Below are 13,770 nucleotides of genomic sequence, written 5' to 3'. Positions count from 1 at the left end.
TTTGTTGTGGGTTTTTTTTCCCGGGTTGTTTTGGTTGTTGTTGGTTTTATTTGTTTGTTTTTACACACTTTCATACACAATATGTTGCTTTTTAACATAAGAAATTTCTGTTTAGCAAGACATAGTGTTTGTGAGGGGAAATCAATACTACTGTCTTAAACCATCCCAAATGCTGTTTTCAGACCTCACATTGACGCTTCCACAGTTACTTTAATCCAATAATTACCAGTGGAATTCCTTTTTAGCATCATTCCTTATGTGGCCCTGAAAGCAGTAAAGACCATAAAGCTGCAAAAGGCAAAAATTACCAGCACCAAAAATTAATTTAAAAAAATTAAATATTGGACGCTGTAAGCTAATGAACACTGATACTAACCAGAAGTTCTGGGTATTTCTCAGGAGCATGATAATAGAAGAACAGGAAATAATCATTTAGGCTGCTAAAGGTACTCCAAATTTAGTTCTCTTTATTCCAAAAATGTGTGGGTTTGGGGAGCAAAGCTGGTTCCAGCACTTATTCCCTTTCACAGCTGGTATTCCTATTCCATGCATTCTCTTCAGAGTGAGTGCTTCCCTCAAGGACTCCAAGCACAAAAATATTACAGAGCAAGAGAAGTCCATTTCCCAAGAAAAATTATGGGCAGGAAACCCAATTTATCTTTTCATCATATAATGGCTTGTACACCCATCTAGTTATTTTTAGCCAAAGTCGTTAGGAATCTGTGGCTGCCAGGCTAGCTATTTTGAAAAAAGTTGTATTTGCTGAAAGAAATCTATCCACAATTCTTTAAGAAAACTTATTACAGCTATTTGTTGAACCTACAGCATGTACTACCCCAGCGATGAGTTTTATGTTTAATTACCACCTTAATTTACCTACTGCCCCAAGTTTATTTAGTTTTCATATATTTTGCAGCTCAAGATCAGGAGTCAATATTAAGTAGAGCAAAGGAAAAAACTTTTTTTTTTTTTTGTAGTTTAGTCAGTCACCAGCTATTAAGCCTATGACAGCTATCAGAAAGGCCATATAAGATAAGATTATTAGTATGTTTTTCCAAGGAACCGGAGTAGCTGAAAGACAACAAAAACTCATTAGGCAAATTTAATCATTGCCTTTGCATCACCTTGGTGAACCTTCTCTCTCTAAAAAGGCAGGAAAAATATCCTCCTTTAAATATTGGTGGTTTCCCAACAAGTGTAACATTGACCCTACTTGAGCCACATGGGTTGTCAAACACGGGTTGTCAAACACAGGTTGTCTGGGCCGCACCTAACCCAAAGTTACTCTTAGAGCTCCTCGGAACCATATTTTTGTGTGGTGCCTCTGTCCAGGACCCAGCTTTCAGCTCCTGCTTCTCCAGGGCACACTTCCACATACATAGCTCTACCCACTGCTCAGGAATCAGAGCCTCTTTTCTATTTCTCCACCACCTCAAAAACCCTTTAATCACATGCCATAGCCTCTCCCCTGTTCATCTGAGCTCCATGGGCTTATGTTATTGACTGAAGCCCCCATTGATTTACCAATTACTATACAAAAGAGCATTGAACTGCTCCCTTCTTTAGCCTGGATGGAAGGACAGCTGCTCCAAGGAATTTAGACCCCAAGCCACACCTGTAGTCAGCTTAGAAGTGATTCAACTTTGTGAGTTTAGAAATCAAGATGGTAGGAAGCAGTAAAGCATGGGGGTAAATAATACAGTTAACTTACACAACTGCTCCAGCACTCCACTTTCTTTCCCTTCATCCTACACATACATGCATTTGAAGTGAACTGAAAACATGATGTATTGCAGACTTTTTTCAAAATTGAAATGGGACTGCATATGCACAACAGGTATGCACACCAGCAAAACATTCAAAGGTGGAAGGATCACATTCATCTCTCTCACAGGATCTAAAATACATGATGTGATTTATGTAGCTCATCTGAGCTGGTTCAGTTTAAAATATTCATACAAACTCTCCACAGACAGTTAAAAATCTGGAAACGTTTACAGATATATTTTGCTAAGAATTCCAAGTACTAAAAGTATGAAGAAGAGGGAAGAATCATAAAATAATATATTGTTTACCAACTATTCCATCACATGTAATTGCAACCACGATGGTCATGCAAGATTTGACCATTGTTTGTACCCCTTATTCCCTTCAGTTTTATTAGCCCTCCCTCTCTCAGTGTTCCAGTGCTCCTGAAAGCAATGCTTGACCTCCACAAGGAAGATCTTAATAGTGCTTCGACGGAGCTGGAGTTTTTTACAGACTGTTCAGCTAATCATTCCTTCCTGCCACTTCGGAAATGGCAAGCAGTATAATGGAAATATTTAGAATCACAGATCCTACTTCCTGGCAACTTCTTTCAAATACTGACCTCTTTTAATAATGACCACATGCAACATAGATGCACATAGGTAAATACAAAAGAAAAACAATTTTTAACCTATTTTTGAATAAATATTGATCACATGATATTTGTTTATGAAATTTTTTTTACTTGCAAGAATATTTTATTTCAAATAAGTGCTGAAAATACCATACAAATTTGTACAGTATGGAGGAAAATCCCAATAAAAAAGTACCATCACCACCCAGAATAATGGTAATCATTTTTGTGAACATATATGTTGCATATAAAACTATGTATTGCGGTATTACTACTTATTTGGGTCAATAATTTGTTTTCTGAACTGATTATAATATTGCATATAGTGACACTATTAAAACTCCTTATATTACATACAATGTTTTCTACGGTAAATTACACATATATTTGTTTTACATAGCTATATGTGAGAAAATAGTAGGTAGTGCAATGATATGAGGTCATTTTCTTATTTTTAAGAACTTTGAATTACATAATCTTTCTGGTCAAGTTTTACCTGTCAACAGCACATTTGGAAAGAAAAGAATAATATATGCTCTTCCTTGGTCACTTTTTGTTTCTTGCTTAATGCCAAGATCCTTCCAAGGAATAAACTTCAAGAGAACAGTGACAACTCATTTTATACCTATTCTTTGTCTGCTGTGTAATTTCATTAATATTTCATCCAAATGTGCCTTATTTGTATAGCAACAGCCTCCTCCTGAAATTACCTTACCATTTTTCCACTGCCAGAAATTTAAGACAGATGATTTATTCAATATCACTTTTTTTAAGAAGGAATATCTGATGTCAGCAATTTTTTTTTAACGGGAGGATGTTTACCTACTATTCACAAATTCAATTACCCTTCCTTGATATGGAACAGTCTTTTACATTATTTTATTTTGCAGTTTCAAGTTTTCTTCCTGCTGATTTTTGCTTTGCTTGCTTATTTAAGTCTGCCTGCCATCTTTTGATGATGTGTCAGCAGGTCTCATCATGGGGGAAACAAACAACAGTCAAGAAGTAAAAAGCAGCTTCAATTCACACTTTGAATCAAGTTAAGGTGCAGACTTCTTGTTTTCCTGCCAAGATTAAATCTTTCTAGTAGCAGATGAAACAAAAGTGACTTGTTCCTCACTTTACGTTCCACCTGTAGATGAGTCCAGATCTTCCCCCACCCCCTTCAGCTGATCTGGGAGAAAACAAGTCATAAAGACAAGGCACATTTGCTCCATAGTTTTACAAAATTTGCCATCCTAGAACCACGTGAATGAATGTTTGCACCATTAAATCTACTTATATCCTGTATTTTGGCCTGGCTGGTTCTTGGCACCTACTGCTTTCGCTGGTTTGAACAAGAGCTGTCAGCACTTCACGTTCTTCCCAGCAGCACAGTTGCATCACTCTTGGCAGGTACTTGCCACATCTTAACTGTGCACCCTTTGGGAAGCGTGATTTCCAGCACCAGCTCTCCCTAGCTCATACTCCTCACAGCTACATCCCTTCATGCCTCAATGTTAATCTGGCTGCCTCCAACCACTGCCCTACTCTTCAGCAGTGCTGGCAGTTGGGCATGTTTAGTGTTTTGGGGTGTTTTTGCAGATTAGCTTGGCATCACTAGACTAGCTGAAAATTCTTCATTCCTGCATAGCGTCAGTTGCAAAGAGAGCTAAGAAGAGGTAGCTAAACAGAGTTTGTGAGTAAATACCAGGTGACAGGCAGACACTGGTACACTCAGCTAGGTTTTATTAATAATATCCCAAAATAAGATTAAGAATGTGAACATACCTATGCATAGATAGGTCCCAGAGGTCATTAATTCAGCCAATACCTACAATTGAATAAAAGATTCCACTCAGGAAACTGAAATACTCATAAGCCACAAATTACAATTATCCTAAGATAATATGAAATGACCAGTGTGAACAATCACTTATTTTTTATACGGGTGTTTTTCAAACTGCCTAAAAATAACACAACACTGACTTCATGTTTACAGCAGGCCTAAGCATTTCAGTCCCCAAGCAATTCACACTGTTTTCAGTTATATTTAGACCTGCTCTCAAAAACCCAAAGGGTACTCTTGCTCTCCATCACCACCTCAGATGTCAAGCTCCTCATCTCTCCCAGCCAGAGACTCTACTGACAAAAGACTGACTTCCACTGGAGTAAAAATCCTTCTCTACAATTGCCATTTCTGCTGCACACATTTTGTCACAGCACAAGCTACATTTCTCTCCTGTTTCTCATTTCCCACACTGGCCTCTTGTCGCGGTAGAGACGGACACGACAAGTAATAGATCATGCAAAATGGCTACTTTATTGTTCTAACACACCTTTTTATACCCTTCTTTTGAGTATGTGTTAGTATATGATTGGTTTGGTTAGTAACTAACAACTCATGATTGGTGAGTTCGTTAGGACGGTTCTTCTTATCACTATCTTGTTTTTGTACTGGTCTTCTCGGATCTTTCCAGACTCTCAAGGATACACTACAAGCTGCTCAAGGTCGCACTGTTCTCGAACTGTCAGGAATTCCGTAGGCTCGTTGCATCCCCCGACAATTCCCCCTTTTTGTATTTGTGCTAAAGATATTGTCCCGGCTGCCCTCTGCAGGGCCCTTTGCAGAAGGCTGAAAAGACAGGGTAACATCAGGAGCATAGTTATCACAACCAAGATCACTACCCCCACAGTCTTGAGCAGAGATATCAACCATCCAGACAATCCCCAACCCTCGAACATCTTCGTCAGCCAATCTAATTCATCGCTTTCTGTCAGCTTACTGACTCCCTTCTTTAATTGTTGAATACTACTGAAAATGGATTCTGAGTGATCGGATAAATTCATACAACACATCCCTTCAAACTCATCACAACCATGTCCTTGTGCTAAAAGCAAGAAATCAATTGCAGCTCTATTTTGTAGCGTAGCATGTCTGACACTATCAAAGGCTAGCAGTAAATCAGATAATACTACACCAGTCTGTATTCAGGGACCCCAGAATTTGTGATTCCTGGGGTGGCAATGAGGGTGAATGCCCGATTCGTGGAAACCAGGCATTCCCATCCATTGAGTCCATGACCTGCTGCACAGGGGTCTCCATCAATAAGTTCTTAAACTCTGTTGATGTCAGTGTAACCCCCTATTAAACCTGCAAAAAAAGGATTGCTTGGTGTTACTGTACTAAGGTATAAGCAATCTTGTCCGGTCACATCAGCCAGGGTCATCCAGATGTTTTCTTTGGTTTGCGGCGGTATCCATGACTACGTCCATCTAAGGACTGTGAGGTAGATGAACCATCTGTACATTCTTGTGCTGTCTTGCTCCGCGAACTCAGCCCAGCAATCGGTAGGTGCCAGCTTTGCGTGGGCGTCCCCACGGAGGCAACGATGGCCTTGCTGTACACCAGCCCGATGCTCTTCGGAAAATCCCGGTATTTATACATTTGCAGAGGAACGGATTTCAACACACGTGGCCAGCGGGTGCCAAAATCCGCCTCAGTTGCAACCTATGACGCATGCGCTCGCTGGCCAGGTGCGCTGCACGAGTCATAGCCATCCTGTCTATTGGTTCATGGGCTTTGTGGTGCGGTTGCAATACACAGAGAATCTTGACCTGTTATATTGGCCAAGGTGACCTACACTTAGTTTTTTGGTAGAGGTGGTATTTATATTGCCGCACCTTCTGGGATGTTCCAGATGATGACAGTCACACAAATCGAGCGGGAGTCCATTGTGGGCCTGTATCTGTGGAAACACAAGCATAACCTCGCCCCCAGGTTAATAGCTCACATGGTCAATTCCACTGACCAGTAACTAAATCTTTAACATGTACTTTGATACCCTTTTGTAAATTCTGTGTTGAAAAGAGAGAAGTGTTGAGAAAGAGGAGGTAGGGAAGAATTGTCCCCATAACGGAGAAAGTTAAGAACATAAACTGCTTTATCTAAGCATGCCTATGGTAGTTCCCCAACCATTCCCCCTTTTTGTTTTTTTTTGGTTTTTTTTTTATTCTGGCATTACCTTCCGTATAAAAACCTGGTGAAGTGGTATGACTCCAGACATGCATGATAAAATAAGGTTCTGTTCGTAGTTGAATACTTTTCCAGAGTTCTAAAAGCACATCAAATAATAATTGATTGTCTGACATGGTCAAAGCCACTTTGTCTAGTCGAGAAACTAAATTAGCTACATATGCTGAGTCAGTTACAATATTTACAGGAGTAGAAAAAATAGAAAAAGCAACAGCCATTGCACGCAGCTCTACCACTTGTGGAGAACCATTTTGATGCACTACTTTGCTGTTCCAGGTTGTTGTTTTCATACCATACTACTGCTGCTTTACCCGTTATTCCAGAACCATCTGTGAAGACAGTAGGGCCTTTCACAGGTTCCGGCTGGCTTAAGTTTTTCTGACCAAATGGTATTTCTCGAGCAAATTTCAGGAGCGGGTGTGACGGTAGATGATACGAAATCTGTCCTTGAAAACCCGCCATAGCTGCTTGCAGCTCATAATTGTTTGCCAGACACCATTCAAAGTAGCAATTTTGAACAGGTAAAACAATCGTAGCTGGATCACGTCCTATTAGTTCTACACAGCGTTTTCTGGCTTTTATGATTACATCAGCAATAAGTCCAAACAAGCCAGGAGCAGTTTTTTTCATGGCTGGAATGACAAAAACATCCATTCTAAATTACGTAATGGGTCATCCCACTCAGAATTCCACTGCACCAAAGCACCAAATGGCACAGTTTTGGCAATTAGCACAAAGAATTGTACCAATCGAGACAGATCAATTCGAGAAACAAATTTCTAGTATATACATTGTTCCACCATGTGAATTACATTTAACGCTTCCGTATTCAATATTCTGGGTTCTGTTGGATCATTGGAATGTTTTAATAAGTCCAAGAGAGGTTGTAACTGCGAACTGGTCAGTCCAAGATAGGGCCTGATCCAGTTCAAGGATCCCATTAATTTCTGTACATCATTGAGTGTCTTAACCGCAAGATTAAGTTTCACAGGTTGGGGCACAACCTGCATGTTTGTAATTGCCATTCCCAAATATTTCCAGGGTGCTATTTCTTGCACTTTTCCAGGGGCAATAACCAACCCATATTGTCATAGCGAATTCGTGGCCAAATTTTTCACGTCATTCAACTGCTCCTTGTTGTCTGATGCTAACAGAATGTCATCCATATAGTGATAACAATAACTAGTGGGCAATTTTTCCCTTACAGGTGACAGAGCTTGTGCAACAAACCATTAACAAATGGTTGGTGAATTTTTCATGCCCTGCGGCAGAACTCTCCATTGATATCTTTTTGCTTGTTCCGCATGATTGATAGAAGGCACAGAAAATGCAAATTTTTTTTCATCTTGAGAAGCTAATGGAATTGTAAAAAAACAATCCTTAAGGTTCATGACAATGATTTCCCAATCTTGAGGGATCATGGCAGGTGAAGGCATGCCTGGTTGCAGAGCCCCCATCATGGCCATGACAGCATTGACTTGCCGCAGGTCATGCAAAAATCGCCATTGTCCTGATTTTTTTTATCAGAAACACTGGAGTATCCCATGGACTGTGAGATGGTGCAACATGTCCTGCAGCTAGTTGTTCTGCTACCAATTCTTGCAGGGCCTTTAATTTTTCAATTGGTAGGGGCCACTGATCCACCCACACAGGGTTATTTGTTAACCAGGTTAAAACAAGCATGGGTTGTCTAACACCCTGCAGCACAGTGGCCCCCGTTAAAAATCCGTGGTAATTCTCACCCCCCACTGCGACAAGCAATCCCTCCCCCATAAATTGCGGGGAGCTGCCGTCACATATGGTTTAATAACTGCTTGTTGGCCCTCAGGATTGGTAATCAGAACTGGTGTGTCTGCCGTCTTTGCTCACGCAGAGCCTCCCAGCCCCACTACTCCCATACCAGCCTCCTCTGTGGGCCAGGTGGACAGCCACAGACAATCGGCAGTAATAGTCACATTGGCTCCGGTGTCCAGGAGCCCTGCAAGCCTTACTGTAGTCGGCGATCTTCCGTGATTCGACAGCGTGCACATCATACATGGTCGGGATGACGAGACAGTCTGAGACCAGCAGAACTGAGGGGGTCCCGTAGAGCCGAAGCCTCCATCGCATCGCAGTTGCTGTCCTGCTCTTGAAATAGAACTCGAAAAAGGAACAAATTGAGCAATACGAGTACCTTTAGGGATTGTCACTGGTGGGTAGGGGGTCGAAACCATCGCACAAATGTGACCTGGTGATGTTTTGTGTGGAGAAGTTACATTGATATGCCCTTCACTGCCACACCCACAGCACTTTCCAGAATTTCTCATAGCATTGGCTATGGTGGTCACCGTGTGTTCCAGTGTCCCAGCTTTAGAACATGCAGCTACCATGTCAGGGACAGAAGGATCTCCTGGTAAAGCCTGTATGATCTTTTGACAGTCCTTATCAGCATTATCTCTTGCCAACCGTTTGCATAGAATTTGCCTTAAGACCTCATCTTCTACCTGTTTTTCCAGGGCGGCAGATATTTTTTCTACAAATTGTAAAAAGGGTTCTGTGGGGCCTTGGCAGATAGTGGCATATTTTTGCTTCGGAGCTGCCATGTCCATGGTTCGCTTTATTGCCATAAGGCCTATATTTTGTGCTTGTTCGAGAGCCATCGGAGGCCATGTAGCCTGCAGCTGAGGGCTACTATACTGCCCTGCACCAAGCAAAGCATCCTCTCCAAGGCCTAATCTCAGGTCACCCTGTAGCAGTCGTAAATTATGCTGTGCTGCTGTGCGTGCCATCTGCCTCCAAGCAGATTGAAATACGTGCAATTGTACGGGCTGAAACAGCACCTGTGCTAGATGCGTAATGTCATATGGACACAGCCGATCTGTGCTGATTACACGAATAAGTTGCATCACCTCAGGAGAATTGATTCCGTAGTTTTGTACTCTATTCTGCAAATCCTGCACTACTCTCCAGCCGGTTGGATTGTGGTCATCGTGCCGGTTTGTGCCTGGAGCAGCTTTGAAAACAGGAAATGTAACAGGAGCCTCTGCTGCTTTACCTAGAGGCTTTAGAAACGCCGGTGTTAGAGAGCACGGGCTGAGGCGTTCTACTAGATCCCAGTTGCCAGAGTCGGCAGCATATTTTCTAACTCCCTCCCAGAACTGATCAGGGGATCTCAGGACCACAGTTATTGTGGATGGAGGGAGAGCCCCCAGCAGGGGTTCCTTCGGTATGGTTTTATCTGTGAGCTGCAGAGATCGCATAGTGTCAGTTAGAGATTTTTCTGCCTCAGTTTCATTTTGGCTCTCACTTTCCGTTCGGCCCTCACACTCAGTTTGACTCTCACCGTCCTTTCGGCCCTCAATTTCAGTACGGCCCACACTGTCCGGCTCGGTGTTAATCGCCACATCATTCTCCTCGGCGGGGGCTGATGGAGTCACCCCTTCTGCCGCCGCACCAGTAGGTGAGGAGGGCCCCTCATCGCCCGGTAGAGTAAGTAATGGCATAGGAGGAGGAGGAGGTGAATAAGGGTATGATCTGATTTTGCCCATGAGGGGTTTTCTGCCCGCAACTGCTGAGATTGCAGCATTGGCTGCAGCTGTTACTTGAGCAGAAACTTTTTCATTGCTAACATTGTCAGAGTCCTCAGCTTTCTTTTGCTGATCTTTCGCATCACATTCTGCTGTCCATTCCTTCAGGGTCTCGCGTAATAGACACCATACGATCGCCAACATACACAGCTCTTTCTGTCCTTTAGAGATTTCACCAAACATTTTCCATCCCACTGCTTGCCACACACCCACACTGAATGCAGTAACTGTTGTGGCTTGAAAGCCTTGCATCTTACACCATATTAAAATCCTTTTCAAGCTTTGTTCTGGGGTTTTAACCCCTTTTCTTTTTAATAGGGCTTTCCAGGTAGACAAAATCGTCTCCTTTTCCTTTGTTAATTGCTGCCCCATTCTAACAGTTTTGTCCCCGGTGGCTCACCTTATTAGGTGTCTAGGCTCAGGTCCGGACCAGGCAGATTCCACTGCTCTCAGCTTCACCGGGCTCCGTCTCCGCAGCTTGTCTCGCTGCCCGTATACTCTTTCGCAGCGCTCGTCGCCGCCGGTATACTTCTTGCTAGTGCTGGATTTATTGCCTTTAAATGATCTGTTCACTCAGACGCATCGGGGTCACCATTTGTCGCGGTAGAGACGGACACGACAAGTAATAGATCATGCAAAATGGCTACTTTATTGTTCTAACACACCTTTTTATACCCTTCTTTTGAGTATGTGTTAGTATATGATTGGTTTGGTTAGTAACTAACAACTCATGATTGGTGAGTTCGTTAGGACGGTTCTTCTTATCACTATCTTGTTTTTGTACTGGTCTTCTCGGATCTTTCCAGACTCTCAAGGATACACTACAAGCTGCTCAAGGTCGCACTGTTCTCGAACTGTCAGGAATTCCGTAGGCTCGTTGCATCCCCCGACAGCCTCTTGCTACTCTCAGGTGTCACCTTGCTTGGCAACAAGGACTTAGGAGTACAGGTTAGACAAACTGTTCTGTGCAAGAGTTCAGCTGACCTGGAAGCACTGACTTGCACCAGGTTTTCTCATCAATGACCTGTTTCTCGGTGACATCAGTCCCTTCTTCAGAAGGAAGCGTTCTGCTCTGAAGAAAACCTGTGATATCATATATTTATCTGAATTCCTCTGAGACACCACAAGCTGCCTATTCTTTGACATGCTGGTGGAGATACGGAGTTGCACTTTTAAAAACTGTTTGAAAAACCGAAAGGGAGGGACTGTCATTCTGTACCTTGCTAAGAGAAAAAAGCACTTTCACAGATGCCATGGTCCACTAAGCGTATGTCTCCCTCTACTACTGGTTTGGGAGAGTTTAACAAAGTGTGAATTTCTTCTTTCCAAAGGTTGATAGAGGACAAAAAAACAAGAAATGGATCAAGAAACAAAACATTGTGATGGTGAAAGAACATCACAAAGGATGTAGAAACAATTTAGCAGAGCTGTTCCTGGGTAAATAAAAAGAATGGAAAGTTGCAGCTGCTGTATTTGTGTAGTTAAATCCAGAGTTTAGATCACAGCTTAAATTGTAAGGGGAGGAACTGTATGAGCTTTTCAATCCTATAACAAAATGGAAAAAACAGGCCTTATGTTGAGGTGCAGAGAGACAAAACCTTTGAAAGCATCTTCACTCAATCTGTCCCTGCAAAGCTGTTTGTAGATCTTAGGTGCTTAATGTTCTGTTACTTTCTATCACTGTTGTGAATGTAGGCTTAAGCTTTTTTCTCCCACCCAAACAGGTGATTTTGGAAGAAGGCTGCACGCAGAAACCAACAAGAGGAAGAGAGACAAAAAAAAATCCTGGACATTCATATAGAGAAATTTCTCCACGGAAGCAGTCACATCTGTAGTCTTGCATTGCTCGTTCCAGTTTTCTTTTTCCAAAGGTTCAGTGCTTCTGTTACCCCTTTCCTTTATTTTGTTTCTCTTATTTCCCCTCTAAACTTGTAACATTAGAAAGGTATCTGCCAATCCTTAGCTGTTGATATTTCTGGTATGATGCATCTTTCGCTCATCGTTGGCTCTGCTTTGTCTAGTTTGATTGTAAGCACTCATATGGACCTGTTGTTATTACCATGCAATAACATCATTGAAGCCATGGAAAACAGTAAGATTTATCTGCTGCTACCCAAGTGACTGGGAGTAGAGCAATTAGCAACTAAATCAGGTCCCGTGACTTTTAATGGAAAATGTATAAGGGTCATTAGGTGTCATGTCTCCAGGAGAGTCTTACCATTCATGACTCAACCCTTTTTTATTTTTACCTTTTTTTTTAATTTAATATCTATACAACTGGGACAGGGGCTGCATAGCAATGACTTAGCTCAGAATACAGTGACTCCTGACACGGAAAAATTACAGTCCAAAGAAGTTTCCTACCACATGGTTAGAACTTCCTTCCTTTGGCATTTGGCACAGAAGAGAGGAAATTTGTAACCAAGTATTTCATAAAAGGTCTCTGTAAATTGCTTACAGAATGCAGAAATATCATACTTTGAATTTAGTAGTTGACATAGCCAATTGAAAAATCTTGGTGTGTAGGAAGATAAAGTTAGTATGATGGTCTGTTATTGTTCAGGTTATAATAATTTGACCACTAGCATTCTGGTGAGGGTTATCCTAAATTTCTGAGGGAGTACATCATATTGCAGAGATGACCGTGCCAGCCACACAACAGTTGCAGTGTACCACTGTATGTCTGTATCCACTGTTCAGGCTACTGTACCTTTGTTACACATTTTTGGCCAATGCTTACAAAGTATATTCAGGAGATGAAAATGGATCATGAAGCACCGAGAGGTTTCCAAAGATATTCTACTGCATTTCTAATATGAAGTTTCACCTTCTTTTTGATTACTCCTTGCCTAAAGCCAAATTAACACAGAAAAATAATGGCACGTATTTAGAGTCAGTTAACATATTCTAAGTTATTGCATTAGATGTCACTATCATTTAGAGGAACAGTACAATTTAGGTCTACGTGGACCTAGCAATAAATAGCTTATGGGTGACTAAGTATCTTCTAGCTCATCATACATAGACATAGTTCCATTTTTCTGATGGTTGTTAAAGGTGACAAGTAAAATGACTTTTGGCAGTTGCACTCAGCTCCCCAGGGAACAAGAGTCAAATTCAGAATACATGCAATAAAGGGATGTTGTATAAATGTGCTACCGAGTTTGACAGGTTGAAACAGTCTCGGTAGGATAGCAAGGACAGATGGAAACAAATCAGGCCCCAAAAAGGTGTCCACAGTGCTTGGGGATTATATTATTCAAGTGGCAGAAGTGATGGAAAATTAACATACTGCTTCCTCATAGCAAAAAAAGTTTCATTTTGGTCATCATGCCTCCCACTCCCAGCCCTGGTTTCTAAGCTAATAGCAGCTTGTGTAAAGACCTTGTTGTAACATCAATTCCTATGTGCAGGGTAAAGTTGGTTTAACTGTGTTGCCCTGTAATAACGGGCTGTCCGCTGTGCACTGAATTTGCAAGGCCTCAGGACTGAGGCTTGTCCAGCTTGGTCTGTCTGACCTTTTCTTGACCTGCCTGCAACCTCCTTTTACTTTGGTTAGCTCTAACATCGAATTTTCCTAATTGACCAGGTTCTAGGGCTGATTTGTTTTACCTGTGTTTATCTTCTATAGTATAATCATAGTTTTTATACAGATAGCAATAAGAAGGAGTTATTCCATGTAAAATAAGATATTTATGGATAACAAACATATAGAGAAATACAGGCCTGATACAACAGCAGAGGCTTGAGAAGTGGAGAAATGGAATGAAGCAGAGAGGAGTACAGGCATGAGAAAATAAAAGATG

The 13,770-nt window shown here is 41.7% G+C and overlaps 1 long non-coding RNA gene across 1 annotated transcript; it reads right to left on the bottom strand.

The window, feature by feature from the left end:
• Positions 1–4,666: 4,666 nt before the first annotated feature.
• On the bottom strand, positions 4,667–7,895 carry LOC142031453 (uncharacterized). The gene is made up of 2 exons (XR_012650516.1): positions 6,047–7,895; positions 4,667–4,997 (listed from the first exon to the last, which is right to left on the bottom strand). It is a non-coding gene; the product is annotated as an uncharacterized LOC142031453 (long non-coding RNA).
• Positions 7,896–13,770: the final 5,875 nt, after the last annotated feature.

The sequence above is a fragment of the Buteo buteo genome, chromosome 1 (genome assembly GCF_964188355.1).
Source record: "Buteo buteo chromosome 1, bButBut1.hap1.1, whole genome shotgun sequence".
NCBI classification, from domain to species: Eukaryota; Metazoa; Chordata; class Aves; order Accipitriformes; family Accipitridae; genus Buteo; species Buteo buteo.
Note: the sequence above shows the minus strand (reverse complement) of the source record. Positions and strands in the feature narration are given on the sequence as shown.